Source organism: Pagrus major, chromosome 22 (genome assembly GCF_040436345.1).
Source record: "Pagrus major chromosome 22, Pma_NU_1.0".
Classification (NCBI taxonomy): domain Eukaryota; kingdom Metazoa; phylum Chordata; class Actinopteri; order Spariformes; family Sparidae; genus Pagrus; species Pagrus major.
The window spans coordinates 19,349,435-19,370,161 of NC_133236.1; the positions used below are offsets into that span (position 1 = coordinate 19,349,435).

The 20,727-nt window shown below is 42.4% G+C and overlaps 1 protein-coding gene across 1 annotated transcript in view; it reads left to right on the forward strand.

Annotated features, from left to right (window-relative positions):
• Positions 1-20,727, forward strand: part of stxbp5a (syntaxin binding protein 5a (tomosyn)) — a 98,707-nt gene that overhangs the window by 21,320 nt on the left and 56,660 nt on the right. The window lies entirely within an intron of this gene.

Here is a 20,727-nt window from a genome sequence, read left to right on the forward strand (position 1 = left end):
TACCTGGTCAGTTGATAACATTTACATGCCAACAACAATAGGTTGAAAGAAACGTAATACATCATCGTCTTTACTGTAAAGAACACAGAGCTGCAAGAATTAATCACGTAGTTATCAACTCTTGAATTAATTGGCAACTTTTCGATAACAGATTAATTGGTTTGAGTAATTTCTTAAGAAATAAAGTCAAATCTCTGTTCCAGCTTCTTAAAAGCGAGTATTTTCTTGTTGTTTTACTCCTCAGTGACAGTTAACTAAATATATTTGGGTTTTGGACAAAACAAGACATTTGAGGACGTCGTTTTGTGCTTTCAGAAACATCAATATTTGTTTTCTGACATTTTAAAGGAGGCATATTATGCTCATTTTCAGTTTCATAAATATATTTTGGGTTACTACTAGAATAGGTATACATGCTTTAATGCAGCACTCTGCTCTGATTGGTCAGCTCACACACGCCTGAGCCAGCACTGCTCACCTTGTCTGCGGTCTTCTCTGTCGTGTTTTCAGCTTCCAGTAAGCTTCACTTCTAACGTGAAAATAGCCATAGATTATGCAAATATGTGACATGGTGAGATGTCAAGGAATTAAAGGTGGGACTGCTGACGAGTCGTTTCAGGCACTTTAGTAGCAGAATATTTACATTTAGGGCATTTAGTTTGGGGTTCAGTATCTTGCCCAAAGACACTTCGACATGCAGACCAGGGGAATCGAACCAGCGACCTTCCGATAACAAGACGCTGGCTCTACCCCTGAGCACAGCTGCCTGACTATGCATGACTATACAACACACTGAAGGAAAGGGGGAAAAAAAGCATAATGGTCTCCTTTAACGACTACTGGATTAATTTATGAAAATAATTGCTCGGAACATGCAGAAAAATGTGTATTGCAGCTTTAATTAATCCAGCATAATATGATATTATCCAGTTTATAGTGTGATCTTTTAATCCTCCTCTGTCTCAGTTCTTCGAATGCAGAGGGCAAATAGATTAAACTAGAAAGTAGTAATCTTGGATAACTGTGCGCTCTCATGTTGAAATATGACTAGAAAGCCAGGACCAGGATCAACTGCCATATGATTGGCTTTTTTTTTTTGCTGTGCTATTAACCGGCACGGCACCACAGCTTAAAGGCATTGCATGTTTTACTGCAGCTTGCTAAGGGTTAATTATTTAAGACCAAGAGCAGAATGTCTTATCAAAAAGCATATTAACTGTGATGCAACTCCGCAAAGAAGGGGAGATGAAACATGGCAGGAAACTGTATGTAAATTACACGCATCGGTAAACTCCATACAATCACTTCTGTGTCCCATTTTGTAATAATTGTAGTTGCCTCGACTCGGTGTGTACTTTACTTAAATGTCAAGATGGAAATAATTAAAAAGTTTGCTATGTGTACTTCAACAAAATAGCTCTGCAAAAGATACCTATGCTAGTGCTGCACCATATACGGATACTGTCCTTCCTGCTCACTGAGGGCAGTGCAACCATGTAAAGGTCTACTGCACTGATGCATGCTGGGATTGAAAAGAGAGGGCAGCAGAGATACTGCAAATAATTCTGTATACACACACGACCAAACACTCACAAACACATTCGCACAGCCATCATCTTTTGTCCTGGTCTAAGAGAGCAGTGCCCAGTGAGGTGCCAACACGCAGGACTCACTTCATTGCCAGTCATGCATACACGCAGCTCACAAACTGTGGCGTAGTTACAACGCTTTTTTCGTGTGTGTGTGTGTGTGTGTGTGCGCGCGTTGTGCTGCATATCAGCCGTCATGGTCGGCCTACCTAGCAGAGCGACGGAATGAGAGGGAGGAGGAAATAAGAAGAGGGAGGGAGAGAGAGAGAGAGATCAGACAGAGAGGCGATGGAGATAAAAATGACAGAGATGGTACGAGCGAGAGAGGCGAGGGCGACAGAGGGGATTAGTAGCAGAGCGAGAAAGATGCTCTTTCTTTTTCGTGCTTTCACTCCTTCCACACACACACACACACACACACACACACACACACACACACACACGATCTACTGCAGGCACTTTGCCTGACACACAATGATGAAACAGAATGCATCCTGGCCTATGCGCTTTCCACACTGCATGACACATGTCTATAAACACACACATACACACTCATTCACAAGCAGGGACAATCCTCTTTGACTTATGTAACTGACGTTGTTGCACTATGCATTAGGTCCAGACCCCTCCCTCTGAAGGCCTGTATACGATGTGCGTCTCTTCCCCGTCCACCCTCTTCTCTCGTAACTTGTCGGCTATAATCCCTGTAAAACGCGCAAACATGTACCGTGGCGCTCGTGTGTGTGTGTGTCACGGGTGGACATTTTTATGTTGCACAGATGGACGTGTGACTCATCAGAGTGCTGTTGTTTAATTAAGTGCATGGTGTGTTTGCCTGTGCGAATGTCTGTTCTTTTTATTAATCCCGTCATTCAGGCAGACCGCCTTCAATTACTTAATCCAATCTAACTCCTCACCTGCATTAATCCATAGCCTCTCTGCCTGGCTGCTGTCCAGCCTCTGTCTCTTCCCATGTCATGTGTATTTGTGTGTGCATCCAGCAGTCAGCGATCAGTTGGAAGCGTTTCCACCACTGCATCATGCTGGCCTGATATTTTATAGTTTAAAGACTATGATTATATCTAAGGCAGATACACTCTAATGCAACCACTAAAAGGATATGTTTTTGGTCCCTGTCGGAAGTCCTTAACAAGTGTGAAATTATCTTTTCATCCCTTTAAAAGTATTAAAGTGACTGTCATACACTTACATCCACCCATCCAATTTTAGATGCTCGTCTTGGTCAGGGTCAAGAATGTAATACATTTCCAAGAGGTTTTTTGTCTGCTTGTGCCTAAAGCTAGAATATCAGAAAGTCTGTTCGTTCAACGTCTCATGATGATTATTATTAATATCAGAAATATTTCCTACATTGTCTACATCGTTGTTTTGACTGATATAAGACATTAAGTTAACTGTATCCACTTAACGCTGCCTTGTGTACCCTGCGCCCGTTCGGAGCATCGGTTGTGCACGTCCTCAGAAATTAACACTATGCATCCGCAAGATGCAATACAAACATGAACGGTAGGGGCAGTGAAGGGCCACTATGGGGGTGTGACAGGGTCAGGGGTCGGTAAGTAAGTCAGCGGCAGCAGGGACACATGATGGACTGAGTTCTCTGGTGTGCCCTCTGGTGGTATCCTCCAGCAGCACGCTAAGTATAAAGGCAAGTATTTGGACAATTACGACACAGACGCTTGTCTGTGCGAAACTGCGGTTACAAACTAAGTATATCTCCAGCCTTAGACACGAAAGCAAACAAATGTTTGGAATCTCTATCCTGTAAAATCTATGTCAGGAATTTCTAACCATTTTGGTGACACAAGTAGTTTATAGACGCTCGACATCCAAAAAAGACTGAAACAAAAGCCAAAAATATAAAAACAGAGTCCGCAAACTAGATAATGCTCAGAACGCTGGACATTGATTAATGATTTTGGTGACCCTTTGACCTTTAGTCTTGACCAACACTTACATAATGTACATAATGATGAGGTATTTCAAAAACAAGTGCAGTGATTTCCATTAAATCTGCTGTGGATGTTCAAGGACAAATGAGGATGAATCTTCAGGGTTTTCATGACCCTGTGACTTTTCCTCCCGCGTCACCATCAGGCCCAAATGTCAACTTTTCTTCTATTTTCTACTTTTAACAGAAGTAATATCATGTTCAAACTACTGCCATCACTCCTGCAGAGCAGAATAAAGGACAGAATATACTCATAAAATGGACACGGACACGAACAGAAGGGTTGACAGCAGACATTTTCACGATCCTCATGGTTTATGCCGCTCTACATTGGGTGTGTGAGTAGGTGGTGGCCATGTTTAACAAGCCTGCAAGGAGCCTCATGAAATACGTGCCATGCAGACCATCACAGATATACAGTATACGTATGATGAAAGGATAATTTTATCTTCTTGCTCCAAAGGGAATAAAACATTTTAGATTTGAATGACCCCTTAACCTTTCATCTGATTTGCTCCAAGCTTTTGTGTGGCTTTAAAAACAGCATATCAATAGCACTTGACAAATACATATTTTTGGCTTTCTAAAAAACTGCCACAAAATTTGCAGAACAGCGTCCTGCTCGAGGACACTTCAGCAGGGCAGATGGTCACCGTGGCAGGGGCTTGAACCTTCGTCCTCCAGTTGAAGGACATTTTCCTTTTTGACTATGCCACCCTGCTGCCCTCGGTGTGCAGGAGTGTGTCGGAGATCAGGTTAGAGAGAAAATGCAGATGCTTCACAAACTGCAACACACCGGTGCTTCTGTGTGTGTGTTTGTGTGCGTGAGTGTGTTCGAGTTCACTTTCAGCCTCCAGTTCAGTGCTGGGGATACTTGGCCTTCTGTCTCGCATTAATCAAAGAGCAGAGGACAGCACTCCGATTAATATTTTATATGCTGCATGACACTTTTGGCAGGATGCCCTTCTCCAGCGTGCTATTGGCAAAGTGACAACCATACAATGTACCAACGGTGTGTCTAATTAGTCCTAAAGCAGACACAACAGAATTCATGCCAGCAGGGAGTGCTGCATAGATAAATCAATCCATCAGTCTAGATAAATCTATAGGTGCTGCTCTTGTAAGCCTGTATGGGCATCTCAGGATTAATGCGATGTTGTCATTTCAGAAATCTGCGGTTTAGTATGTTTTTTTCTGACTGTAGTGTCTCCTTTCCTGCTCTAGGCGAGTCTTGGCATGGTCACCTTTCATTCGACCTCCTTAACTATGCTAAGTTTTTCATCTAACTTTGTATCTGTGTTAAAGTCATCTCAAAAGAAGATTTTGGTCTCTGAAACATTCTGGTTTCTTGTTGTAGTTTGTTTGTTGTCAGTATAGTGTCGAACTGACATCCTGTCAAATATCCACAATATGCATTAAACTTCAACAATTAACACGAAATGATGAAACTTAAACCCCAAACTATGAAAGTATCTGCATTCATATGCAGATATTTGTTTTTAGATATAATTGAAATGTCGTCTCTATCTACATTCTCACATCTCAAACTGCTAATCGGACTGTAAACATCCACCGTTACACAGGAGAGGAAGTCTTTACCCGGATATCTGTTATACACATAATTGATGTCTGTTGGCTATAACATAAGCCCAAAAATATTGGCCATTGCCCCAAGATGCTAAATCCTATTCATGTGATAGCCAGTTGGTTCCAAGTTTGGTGTTTGAGTAACATAAATGGCATAAAATCATTGTAATTCTGCTCTGACCAGTTCTAGAAAGACAGGCTCCATCCCGTTCTCCTCATCATAAGGCATTATCCTGCAACGATTTTTTGTTTAACAGTCAATCTATTACACACACACGCCAGCCTCTGTGGTGTGAGTATACAGTCAGTCAAGTGTTACTGCACGGCTGGCAGTATATTCTGACTCTTGCTGCGCTGGCAGCTTACGGGCACCTGTCCTTGAAAGTAGGGCCTGGCTCCGCATTGGTTGGCACATTGTAACATATTAGAGGCCAGCAGTGGCTAATCTCCCGTGGTCCTACCTTTTGAAAAGATTTGTTTGATATCAGTGCCAGAGGGTGGGTGTGTGTGTGTGTATCAGGAGAGAGAAGGGGGGGGAGGGAACACACACAGAGTACAGTTGACTTTGATTGCTTTGAGATAGTGTTGGGAATATGGTGAGTGTAGCTCCAGGAACAGGCTTAATGGCTGCTGTTGGTTTGTAAAATGTTTTAGCTTTGTAAATGATGTAACATTCATTTTAATGCTCCTGTATCTCACTATCTAAGAACTGCCAATGTACAGTGCAGTGAAGTACAGCATCTGGCACTTAAGATCAGATTAAAAATGGATGTGTTTGATGAGAAGGCTCCTCAGTCCGGATGCATTTCATTGTCGTTGGTACGTGTATTAAATCAAAGACTCGTGATCTCGCAGTGCGAATGTGTTAAAGGTTAATTTGCCACTAAGTTACTTTCTAATCAAACATTTTCCTCCCTGCCACTTTGAGAGGGTAATACATAAAGCCATCTAAATGCATATGCTGGCTCCCATTCGCCACATCCATTATTCATAGACGGGAGGAAACCCAGTCACAGACTTTAAGTCCTGATGTGTCTTCCTCCCTGTCTCTCTTTCCCTCTTTTTCTCCATCTTTCTCTCTCTATATAGCCAAACCATGTTTCTCCTTAAATTATTCTCCGCCCTTGTCATTTTTTAACGTCCACTTGGGTTTTGTCTTTGAAACCGTTATGCTTGCTTTCTCACCCTTTTTTCCTCCGATTCAGCCTTTGCAAGCCAAAGACAAATACAGTGTTTCTGCTTTATATATGCAGAACAAGCACTCACTCACTCTCCCCTCCACCATATCCAATAATGAGCATGTATCATTGTAAAACAACATGTTTACATGGTAAAATTGATCAGATGTCCGGGACAGTTTGTACCTGCTCGTCTCCCCGGCCCTGCTGATATTACATCCCCCATTGTTTGGACTATCTGAGAGTCTGTTTATGGATTTGTTTTCATAGTGAGTATGTTCAATATGTGCAATCCAATGACAACAGTGGGCCGAATGTGTGAGGCGAGAAAGAGGAATGAGCTGTGTGTGCGAAGGAATTACAAGCATCCCTTTGGAGACCTGGCCGGGCCGTGGCTCATGTTTCATTTATGTCACAGATTTTGCTTGTTACATAAGAAATCAGACGTATATACGCAGATAAAAAGCCTTGGCAATCTAAAAATAAACTCAGATGCCTTTTATTTCGATTTAAGCGGTAAGATTCTTGTAATTGTTGTTTTGTTTAAGAGTTTATATGTCCAAAATATAACCAGATATCAAGATTATTAATTCTTCAGTCACAAAACCGGATTTTTGGGCTTTTATTTTGAAACAGATACAAGAATTGTTGAGTTTGTATTAACAGCATAATGCAGTAATTTTACATTTACATTCTACTTGTTCTCTCCACCTGACAAATGTTGCTTTGGTTGGTTGGCACAAAATCAAACTGGTTGAAGCCCGTACACTGGACCAGAGCGGCAGAAAAGACCTTACCCAACCTAACTTTACAGAAAACTAAATTTAACGCTGCTGTAAGCGATATGTTAGGAATTATTTGAATGATTACACGTATGTGAAAAGGGTCACACAGAGGATTATCAGACGACTCGGCAGCTCCCCTCAACTTTACGAAGCACTTTAGCGTCTTTCAGCTCTTTGTTTTGGTTTAGCAACACGTCACTTTACTTTTTTGATTCACTCTTGCCTCTCTCATCAGCATTGTGTTCAGTAGCAGCAGTTTTTTGGGGGAGATAAAAGCTCTTAAAACAGAATGTACCCCAATTCCCAGCACTTAGCGACAGAAAAGGTGAGCGACTTGGTGGTGAACAAAGTGGAGCATTCAGCAGCTAAAGCCTGGATGCTAATGTTGTTCTATATATGTTTAATTTGCAATAAGCCACAGTTTGCAAATAAATTAGCTTAAGAAGGTGATAATCTGCTAGTGTCGTGTTCACAGATTGTTCCCACTCCCCCAAAGTCACAAAAAAAGAGATATGTAGAAGAAAAGTGAGTCAATACTTTTCTTTTTTTTTTTTATTCGTCACAGATGAACATTCGAGAGAAGACAATGAAAGAAAGCAGGGGATAGAGTTCAGGTTGGATTCAATCCGAGGCCAGCAGGTGAACATGTGACTCCAGAGGAGACATCTACCTGATAGATGATATCTGCTATGGTTTGGACCACAGCACCAATGTGTTTCCTTGTGTTGCCAGCTTGTGAAGTCCTTCCTCATCCGCTCTGAATGTTACTAACACACTCAGACACATTTAGGGCTTTCTCCATTAGCCGGTCCACTTTTGCCACGCAATGTGCCAAGCCAAGCTGTGATGACATGCATTTCCACTACAGCCTCACAACAGGGGATAGCCACACCACGCTGCTGTGGTCCTATTTGGCAGCTGCCCCGTGATGTTCTCCTTCCTTTTGCTCGGTCTTCAGTGGCTAAACTCATGTGTGTCCCTGCTGGAGACGAGAGACATCCCTGTGTTCAGCTCTCAGTTCTTTTGGCTATCGGGGCTGGTAATGTTAACGCAAGCCGAAACTTTGAAGCAGAAGCTTTAAACTGCAGTAAAGTTGAGAATCACCGAGGGCAGATTTGATGTCGACTGCAGAGTTGAGAGTTCTATCACAGTTCATGCTGTAATTGGCCAAGTGGGGTTCAGAGCACTAACGTGTTCGCAGCAGATGGAGTCGATGTCCTTGCACTCGTCCACGGGCTGGGACTCATGTTTAATACATAGTCACCTTGTACCCAGCGGATGGTGTGCGCTATGTGAGATATGGACGTAACAATGAACACACATAACCGCTGTGAACTGCACTCCAAATGTACCAGATCCAAAGAGGTAATCTTCCTCAATATGGTATTAGATTGTCTCCAGTAGACATACAAACAACAACACTGAAGCCACATTTTAAGCAGAAATTACGGCCACCACTTGTCACTTGCTGTAACATTGTTGGGCGTCCCTGTTGTGTTTAGCTCCATCGCCTGTTGGAACATAATCCTTTAACTGGCTTTGCATTGCTATCACAAAAGCAGAACTTATGATTACTGTTAAGCCGCTGTCTGTCTGTCTCACTCATGTAAATGAGCCTATTAAACAGTTTGACAGTTGCAGTAGCAAAGCTAAAAATCACACGTCCGTCCGATCCAAGATGATCTCTGAATCTCTGTTTTCTATTCATACTGCATCTCTTGCCTTATCCTGTCTTGTTCTGTTTCACCCCTTCCACCCTTATCTTTCCTTCTACATTTCTCATTTTCTCTCCGATGCTATGCACGCTTCTGCGGAAGGGTTTGGCCACGAGCTGTTCTGCTGACTCAACATTTTTTTCCCCTCATAGTTTACCCCTTTACTCCCTCCCGCTTCCCCTCTATCTTTATCCTCCCCACCCTCCCTTCCTCTTTCCCGCCTTCGATCCCTACAGCCAGTGAATTTCCAAACCTCTTCCCCACCCGTGCTCTTATTCTCTGCCTTCTCCCTTCCTCTCTCCCTCCCTCTTTCTGATATCTTTTCAGATATTTGCCTCGCAGTGTCCGTACAGTAGCTCAGCGCTGAGCTGTCCTGCTAAAATTAGACGATGTCCTGGGTTATTAACACTCTACTACTGGGCAGAACGGGCCACGCTCCAGAAACTAACAATCCACATTATCCCTGCAGCATGGGGGGGTTACATTTTTTACTGTGTATCACCACTGTGCCGCCTCGCCTGTGCTGGCTCATGCCCAGACTAATTCATAGACAATATTTCTTAATGGAGACGTGATTTTAGTACAACTGGCTACATGGTCCTTTGTGTTCCAGCATTGTGCTTCATTATAATCCTCACAGATCAGTGAGGAAGAGGATGGTGGCTAGCATGTCTGCATGAAAACTAATCAGTGTTCAGGTTAAAAGTTAGTGTTATAGTGTCCAATATTCTTATCTTGCGCTGTGCAGTCATTAAGATCAAGCATGCATGTTGGTATTATCAGATTTTCTAGATACACCAACCTGCTGGTGCAGTCGTCCACCTGCAAACTCTAAGAGCAGGCCTCATTTTTCATTTGAATTTGGATTACTGCAACGTTGAACTGTGCACCTCAGCAAATGGCCATTGTCAAGCATGTCACCTAGATGAATCTCAGGGACAGGGGGGCCATTACAGATGTATGTATGTGTGCGCATCGCAACACTTTTCCAAGGTGAGTGTGTGTGGAAGCTGAGGCAGCGACAAATACTCAGCAGCCCCATCGCAGTTTAATTGTTTGCCTGCATAATAAATCATATGTGTCAAGGGAGATTATTTATACAAGGACTGTGTTAAACAAATGAATCACAGGTTTGCTCAACTCCAGGTTTTTCTCGGTGCGTGTTGGCGCCCGCAGGTTGCCTCTGTGCATTATTTGCTTGCGTTGCAGTATGATTGCATGACAATACTCGTGTGTCTTTTCTTTTCTTCCACGTGTGACTGATATTCATGAGGGCGTTTGGATCTCATGGCTTCCTCTCTCCGCTCTCTGTCATTGATGTATTTGGTGCGATCTGAATGCTCCGGCAGAGGGGAAAGGAAAACAAATGAAAGCAAATAAGTCTTAGGGTCCTTTGGAGCTACAATGTGTAAATATCTAGAAGTCAGGGGGTGAAGACCTGCTTCCAGCATGCAGCACCTTGATGGGATGCTAGTCGCTGTACCTGCTGTTGCTAAGCGACAGCTGAAAACCTGGATAAAGCACATTTTTTGCTCAAGTTGAGACGTTTTTCGAATTTCACTGACCGCTGTGCTGCTTAGCGAAAAAAACGAAAAAAAAAACTGCCCTTTACTGACCCTCTCTGTCCGGAGCATGTTGTTTTTTTTCATCTGAACCAATAAAACCATGTCAGCATTGTAAAGAGAGGTCCCTGGTGGATGCAAAGGATGTGCTTTCATTTTTACAGTGCTGTACAGACAGAAAAACAAAGAGCATTATTGTTCCGGTGTAGTGCATTTCCAACTGATGCTTGGTGGCAAAAGCTTTGAAGGAGCACTATGTCGTATTTGGAAAAGAAATTCAAACTCAGAATTTGTATATTTACAATATTAATGAGGTAATAATACAAGAAAATATGTATTTGTTCTATAACTGAATAAACAAGCTGTTCTCAGAGGAACATAAGGTCCCCAGAACACTGTTTGAAGCTAGAAAGGTGGCAGGGTCCGCCAAAGTAAAACAGTATGAAATTGTGTTGTTCATTAAGGTTAGTTTGTTTATTCAGTCATGAAAACAAAGAGTTTGTTTAGAAAAAAAAAAATACAGTTAACCAAAATATTATCGTAATTGCAAAAAATGTGTCACAAAACAGCATTATAATGATGCAGAACAAAAAGCCCTGGCCTACAATTCTTGTTCACCAGATGTAAGAAAATATGTTTGTTTGGTAACACAAATGTCACATCTTCATGATTTTAATAGATTTTTCAGTGAAAATGAAAATTCTGATGCAAAATAATCACAATCAGCCCTAACTGATACATTAACAAGCATTTAGAATGTGAATGTCCCTTTAAATCATGCACTTCAAAAATCTGATATCAAAAAAATAAATAAAACGATCATCAAATGTGCCACGTCAGGATGAAGCGACAAAAAAAAGCTGACTTAAGGAGGGGCAGAGCTAAGTGCCTGGTAATAGCTGAGTGCCCGGCCACAGTGCAGGGCTGGATCACGGCCTGAAGGAATGGCGATCCCGCTCCCTCAGCAGCCCTTAAATTAGATGTAAACAGCCGCGGGCAGTCAAAGGGAGGGCAGGAGATGGGTGACATGGGAGCGTTCAGGCGGGCTGAGGTCAGGGTGGGCTGGAGAATTACGGATGATTTGTAGGATAGCACCTGCAAACGGGAGCTGAGTAATGTGTAGACAAGCAGCTGAGCCGAGTCCTTTGTGGCCGTGGTGGGGGTCTTGTTAAGATTGTTATTACAGCCTTATTTCCTTGCTAGACTATTGTGAACGCATCTGTCTTGCTCCCACCCTTCACATTTCTTTCTCTCACTTTCTGCTTTTCATTTCTTCGCCTGCTTCTGCCTCGCCTCCTTTCTGTTTCCTCTGTTTTCTGCCTCCCAACTTCCATCGCCTCATTGCTGCCTGGCCCTGTGCAGTGCAGCCCCATGGTCCCGCCTCCCTCCCTGGCAGAGTGATGTATGAGTGGCTAGCTTTGACGTCACCTAGGGCCCAACGTCATAGCAACTCAGTGCTCCCAGGCTTGTGCTTTCTGGTGCTTTCTCTCCGTGCCTCTCCCTTATTCCTTCTCCCCTTTATCCTCCATTAATCACTTCTCTCTTCTTCCGTTTTCTCTTCCAGTGTCTCTTCCTCTGTGCTATCTACTGTTTCCCCCTTCTCCACATCAATTTCTTTATCTTGTCGATCATTTTTCATTGCCTCTGGCTCTTATTAAAATGTACTCTTGCCTCTCTTCTTTGTCCATCCTCGCCCCTCTGGAGCTTTCTATTCTCGTCTAAAGCTGCATCCTCTCCTCCGTTTTTCTATTTACTCCTCTCGCAGACACACAAATATACCGAGGCATGACATGTTTGAGGTAGGCAGACAAGCAGCGAGCCAGCCTTTGTCTCATGTGAAATACAGGCTCATCCCTATTCAATTACACTTATCAAGATCAACTCTATTCCTGGACAACAGGGTTTCATAAAACCTGCAGTCTGCTTCCCACTGTACCCAGCCAATTCTCTCTATGACAACTTTGCTTTGCCAGATGCCCAGTGACTCACCTTTATTTGTGAGTTGCCTGTGGCTTCGATAAAAATAAATATAAGAGGAGCTGTACAAAAGTGAATTATCAGTCAAAACTTTGGCTTCCAGAATAGCGCGAGAAAATTTCATCGGACTCGACAAGACATGAAGCTGACCCACTTTCTGCTTTCGCTCTACGTCTTCCTCTCTCTTCCTGTCTTCTTGTCTCGCTCCCGTTGCTGCCCGCGGTCAGTCTGTCCACTTTTAGCGTTGGCGCAGTGTGGCAAGGGGGGCCGCTGAGCGAGATAGAGACCTCTCTTGGTTAAAATGGAATGAGGAATGCTCTTGTCAGCAACTGTGACACATCTCCTACTGAGGCTGTCCCGTGTGGAGGGAGCCGAGGCACTGCGGAGTAACTTCGGGTCATGTTTGTTAAAACACTGGAAGAAATGTGACTGTGGCAACTGAGATGTTGAGGAACTTCTCTTGCAAAGCGATGCGTGTCATATTAAGATTCAAGAAAGGTCAGGTGCAGATTTTTTTCTTGCAGTTCGATATCACTTGTCAAATCACTCAGCCCACTCTCCCCGGGATAGAATGTTAGCAATGTTTCTGCAAACTACTGATACATTCACATTTATACATGTCCACAATATGTGTCACATCATGTTCTCACCTGACTTTACTGGGAGGCCGAGGGGATGGTGGTGGGGTTACAGGCGAGAGGGCTGCCGAGCTAGTGACCACAGTTCAAGGCTGCGTTTCAAAATCCCTTATGTTGAAACCAGTGGATATTGTTAAGGAGACCTCAGGACAATGTCCAGCTGTGTTTGTGACAACAAAACTCAGATTTTTTTGATGAGACCTGGTGTGTTTGTGGCATCCAAAACAGGAATTTCAATCCTAACCCAAACCCCTAACTCTTCCCCACTGGGGCCTTCTGCACAGTTTTCTAGGTTTATGCCCTGCCTTGTTGGTCGCCCTAACTCTAACCGTCCCAGATTGGCGCCTTAACCTGATCCTCCAGGTTCATTTTCTAACCCTAACTGGCTTTGTTTATCGGCTTGACACGTTTTGCAGGATTATGCCCTGCTTTGTGGGTTGCCCTAACCCTAACCATCTGACTGTAGTGCCTAAACCTAACCCTTGGGGTGCGGTTACCCTTCAAGTCTTTCACCCCCTTTTTGGGCAGCTCTATGACACATTTTTCAATTCCTTTATGCTTTTCCCTGGGGCAGTGCTGGACACTGGGACTTGCAGACAATGTGCGCCGGCCTGTGCCATACCGTTGACTCCCCATTCAACTGCTGAGTCGTTGGACGAGGCAGGGGGACAATGGTGTTACCTTCACCCTCCCTAACCCCTAACCCCTGTCCTGACCATGACCAAGTGATTTTTGTGCCTTAACCTAACCAGACCATAAGAACAGCGTTGTCACAACAGAAAAAGTCAACTGAACCAATGTAAAGAAATGTAAAGTAGCAACATAAAGGAATGTGAAGGTTCAATAGAGATGTACACTGCCAACATTTATTATGGCAATTGGGTTGCAATCACAGTGTCACCAGGAATCTTTCTATTTCTATACTAAACAAACACTGTCGACTCTACATAACAGTATAACAAAATAAAATGAATCACCTCTTCTGCTCAAGAGGATTTTTCTGGGTGTATCAATATGTTTCCCCTGACATATTCCCCAAGACATATTAGGAAATATTCAGTCAACAACATGAAGGCAAGTGCACTTTTCACTTGTCTCAAGGTTTGTAAAAAAAGTTTGATCAAGTTCATTATAAGCGCAGTGAGTCTTCTGACTGTCTTTCTCTCTTATATCCCGTGAAATGTTTTTATAAATGTTGTTACACCATGTCAAAAGCCAATGATGTGAAAACAACCCACAGAAATTGAAGTTATGTTATTTCCCACCCTGGCGTGAAATCGAGGCAAAGACTCACTGCCAGGGGAAACATGTATTTTATAGGAAACACATTTTGACACAACAGTGGTAAATAGCTGCCCAGTGCCGGAGGTTTACAAAAACAAATGTAAAAGCTTTCATGCACTGGGTTAAGATTGAATTACCATCAAATACTGAGAGCAGCAGAAAGGGCATTCAAATAAATAACACAGAAAAAGATTTCCTTTTAAGATGGAGTGGTCCTTTCTCCGGTCACAATATATCAGAATGTTTTATTATTTATGAGCCATTATTAATGATCAACTAATCATTGCAAATGATTCATAAATCATTTTCAGCTTTCTCACAAAACTAATGTCGTCTTTAGACGTATAATAACAAAGCATTTAAAACAAAGGGTAAATATTAGTTATGATTAACAAATGACCAAAGTCTTTTTTTTTTAATTATGGTAAATATTTTCTGTACATTGACTTTGACAGTCAATCTAACTCAGCTGATGTTAACTGCTTTGATAAATCTTCTTACTGGCTATTACTCATCTGTGAGAAACCTATTGGTGGAAGTTGTCTGCAAATAGATGAAACTTGTGGACTAGACTTGTGGACTAGACTTCCCCTCCCATCACTGTCAATCACACATGCGCCGCAGAATGCACGTTACGTTATAAATCGCTCTCATATGGCCAATAAAAGATGAAAAATCCAGGTAATTTGCCACAAATTGTTACATAGAACCCCTTTAAATAATAATAATAATAATAATGATAATAAACTTTAGTTCTATAGCACCTTTCAAAACCAAAGTTACAAGGTGCTTCACAAAATATAGTACCAGACAGTACAGGAAAGACAAATTAAACAAATAAAATGCAATAAAATAAGATGCGTCACAAAATACAATACCGGTGCAAAGATCAATTAACAAGAAATATAATAGAAATAGAAATGAGATAAATATACTTTGTAAGATTTTGAGTTTTTGCAGTGTCCTGAATAGTTTAACATACAGTAGGAGCTGCAAAGGCATACAGTATGTGTGTTAAATTATTTGACATTAATAGTCAAGCTTCTATTCAAATGTAATGCACATTTTAACCAAACATACAGCGTCAAGAAAATTAATGAACGTCTGTTTCCATTATTATGTGATTATCAAGAGATGGCTGCTTTGAGATAAACAGTGGGTGGCGTTAACCTGATGCCATTAAGCCATTAAGGAAGAAGAGGCAGCGATGTGATGATGGAGTTGTGTGGAGTGGTGGAGCAAAAGCCTGTGTGATGTTTAAGCCACATTCTTAATGTGTGTCTTGATGTAGTTGCTAAGTCTGTCTCTGTTGCACTTTTTATCGATATACCAGCTTTTCAACCTCATTCAAGCCTCATTCCTGAGGCTGTTTTATGCACAGATTGAAAATGTGTATAGAAACAAGTGTGTTGCGTAAAATTCTGCAGAGGTACCTCTCTCAGTTTAACACATGTGCATGTAGAGAAAGGGGCTTTACTACAACTAATTGACTTACGGTGAAATGGTCCATGGCCAAAGCACACCTCTTTGTGTACTGAAGCTAAGTCTTCCCTCATTGGATTCAGTGTCTTGTTGTAGCCTGCTGCATTTAAATGATAATTATTATGGCAACATTTACTTGAAACATGAAGAAAATCCATTCTTCTCTCTTTGATGGTTTGAATTTATTTTGCGGCATGTTTCTATGATCACGCCTGTGTCGGTGTGTTTGTGTGCTTCATGATAATGTGCTTGTGGGATGGCTGCCTCTCTTCAGAGAGAAGGCAATGCGAGCAGTTTAAAAAGCACAACCTTAAATCCTTCTCTCTCTCTTTTCTTAGGCCCTGGAAGGTTTGGTTGCCAGGCAACATTAGGAAAGAGTTTTCAATTAATTCATTTTGAGTTAGATGGACTGTACTGTCGCCAGGCCCAGACCACGCTGACTAACACAGGTGCAGTCGCATGTTTGAAGGTCAAACAAAGAAACGATGCTGTACGGCTTTCTGTGCAGAGACGAAACACAAACTGAGGAAACGTCGATGTGTTTTAAATTTAGTTCCCTCCTTCCTCAATTTAGAGAGCGCTCATTAACTTACCGCAGATTACTCCACAGTTTATGAAGACAAATAGCTACCTCCAGTGATTATCTTCATGTACAGGCAGCAATTCAATTGACACTTCAAGGTGGTAGACTATTTCTTATGTTTTTGGAAACAGCAGCAGAGCAGGAGCCTCTTCCCCTCTTTCATCGCTTTTCCCCTTCTGAGCGTGGAAACAATTAAAAACAACATAATTAAAGCTCTTAGGCGTGCCGTACATTATGATCCTCATTAAAATAGCTGATCTAAGCTTGCGCAACCTTACTTGCACATTTTGACCTACATGGACGTCAGTGTCCCTCTCCAAGTATGTGACAGTTTCGCCAGCAGCAGTGTCCTGGAGGATCGCAGCCGTACTAGGTCAAGTGGAGAGAGCATCGGGGTCCTCTGTCCTCATCCACTAGCTGTGACAGTGATTTGGTGTGTGCTGATGAGCTTTCTCATGCCTCTCTCTCTTATAGTCATCATACTTTGTGTCTTTTAAATTTATTGCAGCGTACAAAGCTCAAAACTTTTAAGTGTTCAGTGCAGCAGAGACTTTCTGTCACTCTATATATTTCATTTTGTTTGTTTATGGCTCTTCTTTTGTGAACCCCCTCTGTAAGGTCTCTATTTGACAGTTGACGTTGCACTTATTTAGAACGCCTCTTATCTTCGTCTAGATGAAGCTATTGATGTCTCGATGACTGGCATACACACCCTAACTGTTTGTGTTTTTTTTACCAAAAACAAAAAGCTACTAGCTCGATGAAGACTCCATGAGAGATCACTACTTGAAACTTAAAGCTGACATCATCAGCAGTGGAAGATGTCGACATATCTATGTGCTTTTGAGGAGAATCTAAATTATTTTCTATATAGATTTTGAGACCAATGAGTGAACTTTATCCCTATAATGTAAAGGTGAAGCTGGAACAAGGAAGGTCTCCAACCTTTGGGCCAACTCTAGGTCTTATAGATCCCAGTGTAGTGTTGGTTTGAAAAGTTCCAGCTGCATCCTTGCAGCCGTGCAGACTTTAACATGATGCTACGGTGGCAAAGGAAGACAATAGTTCAGAAATTAAAGGTATTAAAGGTAACAATTTTTGACTTTAAGACTTTGATCACAAATAATGTGGTCTAATCAAAACAACAACCTTAAGGTGTCTTCTTCTTCTTCTATGTTGTTGTTCTTCCTCTCAATCAACAAATCAATGCAAACAAAGGGTAGCTTAGGAATTTAAATTTTAGTTCCCCCCGGATAAGCAGTTACTCAGTCTATACTGTCAAGGAATTTTATTGTGAAAGGTGCAAAAACAGAGTGAGTCTGTATGCGCTGCAGATGTACGGAGCCTTTGTATTATTATTTTATTATCTTCATTAGTATAGGTGCAACTTATAACCCTCGATTACAATATTTATGAACATGTAAATGTTGTTTCGGCCTCTTCTGTGACCCAATCAGCATATGAATCCTGCACGAAACATATTTGGAGGTTCGGCTTCCTCTGCTGCGGCTGCAGTTGGATATACTTGGTTTTGTTCAGGAGAAGGTTATACCTCTTTTTACTTTCAGACGTAGGCTCTTGATGGTTAATTGAGGGTTAGACATTGGAACTTCACGGTACTGACTCAGGTGTGTTATAGGGGAAGACTCAGATCATCATCGAGACCTTTAGGCAGTTTAGGGTCTGCTCAATTCTCCTGGAGGCTTACTGGCTTAAATCCAGTGGAGCTGGTAGATTTCTCCTGGTCAGGGCATCACTGGAGCTCAGAGCTGGACTCCTTTAATTGCATGTCCAGGAGGGGGAGGGAAAAGCTTAATCCACCTGAAGAGTTCAGGGGCAGCACAGAGGCTACTCTGTCACACTGATAGCTGATTGGGGGGCGTCTAGCATGTGCTCTGCTGGGATTTAAGAATTGCCCTCAGCTCTCTCTGATAAATCTGGTTGGATGGAGCACCGTGAGTCTCTCAGACTTTTATATTTTTTTCCCCAAGATCTAGGGATTTAATATATCAGAGCTGCATTAGAACGTCCTGATTAGCACTGACTAGATATTCACAATTGTGGATTTCACTTTTGTTGGGCTTGTTAGGAAACAGTTGCTTGGAGTGGATTTCTGGCCATCTCACGAAATCTAATATCTAATCTCTTGAAGCCCTGTTTAAGATGCCATTAAATGTCTCTTTAGCTACTAGTTTCTCCTCCACGCTCATCAGAAATAGTATCCACTGAATGGAGATTAATACTACGTTGGACCAAAGGCTGCAAACTGTGAAGAGATTAAATTAAATACAGTCCAGAGAAAAAAAATCTGGAGTGGATGAGTTCGAGGCTTTTGGCTGAGGTAAAACGAGGTGTGTGGTGCCGGCTCTGTTCGTGCGGTGGCTTTATTCATTGGGATGGTCACAACACACCTCAGGAATGATTACATGCATTACACCCTAATAAATTACACTGGAGCCTGTCTGGGGGCTGAAGGCGCAGTTTGCACTGTGGGAGAGGAGGACTTGATTATCGGTGTGTGAATTAGATTTTTAGGTGGGCTCTGCTGGTCCTGCTGTTGCTGTTGCTACCATATTGTCGTTACCAACATGTACTGCTGTTTTTATCTGCTCAACGGATAATTAAAGGAATATCTTGTTACCCCAGTCTTTGACTCAATCACAGTTACTAGGGGTAGCGGTTGAAATCTCCCCCTATGAAATGGGACAACCTTTCAAGACCTTCAGATTTTATCAGTGGTCATCGATGGCGTTTATGTAAACAGATGTGACCCGACATTTCCAATATGCCGATTTCAGCTGTGGTCCTTTCTCGTATTATTGTTGCAATCCAGGTATTATCACAATGCCATTTGTCAGTTATCTGATGTTGATATAAGCATGGGCGCTCTCAGTTCATTCACAACTTCATCAATCAGGTCATCAAATAACAAAGAACACTGCTTCATTACCTTGCCACTAGCAGTGCTTTATAGGCTAACATTTGCAACCCATGCTCCTATCCTACCAGTCAGCACTGATAGTAGAAGAGCGGCAACAAGTGCAGCGACTTTGCTGCTAGACGTTGGATTAAGTTTGGGAATGCAAAACTGAAACACTGAAATATGTCAGAATTTGGGACTATTATGCACAAATCAGCAATAACAATGTAAGTTTAGCTAGCTAGTTAGGTACTGAGACATCAGCAAACTAGTAGCAATTGTTTTATGCTTCTAACAAGGAAAAGTACCATAATATCACAGAAACGACTGGGAGGGCCAGTAGCCTGAAAAGCTCTGCTTGGATGCATGCCCTGTACATCCTAGCCTATGGCCATAGCCTGACATACATCATCCCAGGAATGTAACTGCATGTTACAGTGATGCAGACCAGAACGGCTATGATTGATTCGCTTGGTAGCATTGCATTTCTGGCTTTTCCTTTAGTATCTTGCAGGGACTGTGACCTGTAGTTTCCTGAGGGATGTCCGCAGGGCAAATGCTACCTTGCCAAACCAACTACTGTTAGCACAGAGACATAGCTGTGAGCCAAATAGGTCAGTGTGTTTACTGGGGAAAGTACTGGCAATCTGCTCTACCACCACCACCAGCAACGGAAACACGCCAGAACATGTTTTAATGCTCACAATGGCATAGGCCACTCGCATAGGTTACAGCATAGGCTCAGAGCCTACGTGCAACTATAAATCAGACTTAACACGTCACTCTACCCCTATATCCAGAAAGAATCAGGACACGCTACCTCTAGACATGAATGTAAAACTCAGGGTTAGGGCTAAGCGGTATGGGGCAAACGTTGTATTGGTATTGGGCCTCTCTCTGTTATTTTCTCTGTTTTCTATGTAGATCCATGAAATATCCTAATAATGTTTGATTCATCTGTATTCATGGTTCACTGCATGCTTCAAACGGTTTTAGTTCAGAAACCTCTGCAGGCAATTTAAAGTAGCTGGCCATCATCCCCCACCCCCCACCAAGATACACACACACACACACACACACACACACACACACACACACACTAATGATGAGCAATAGTGTCGTCCCCAGGGTGTAACACCTCTATGTGCCCCCAGTATGAAAAATTGCCACCCCCCACCATGATCCTGAGAGTGATGCGGAAGAATGAATGGATATAATCAGTAAGCTCACCCATTCACTCTCCCCAGGAAGAGAAGCTTGTTATTCTCTGTCGGTCCCTTCTCCTTCCCCTCCTTCTTTCTTTTTCCAGCATCCATCCTTCCGCCCCTCTCTGCCTGTTTTTTCGCTCGTCTCTGCATCTTTTATCAGAGTTGTCCATCTCTGCTTAACTGTACCCTTGCTCTCTCTCTCACTCCCTGCTATTATTTTATCATCTGCTCACATTATATCCACCCC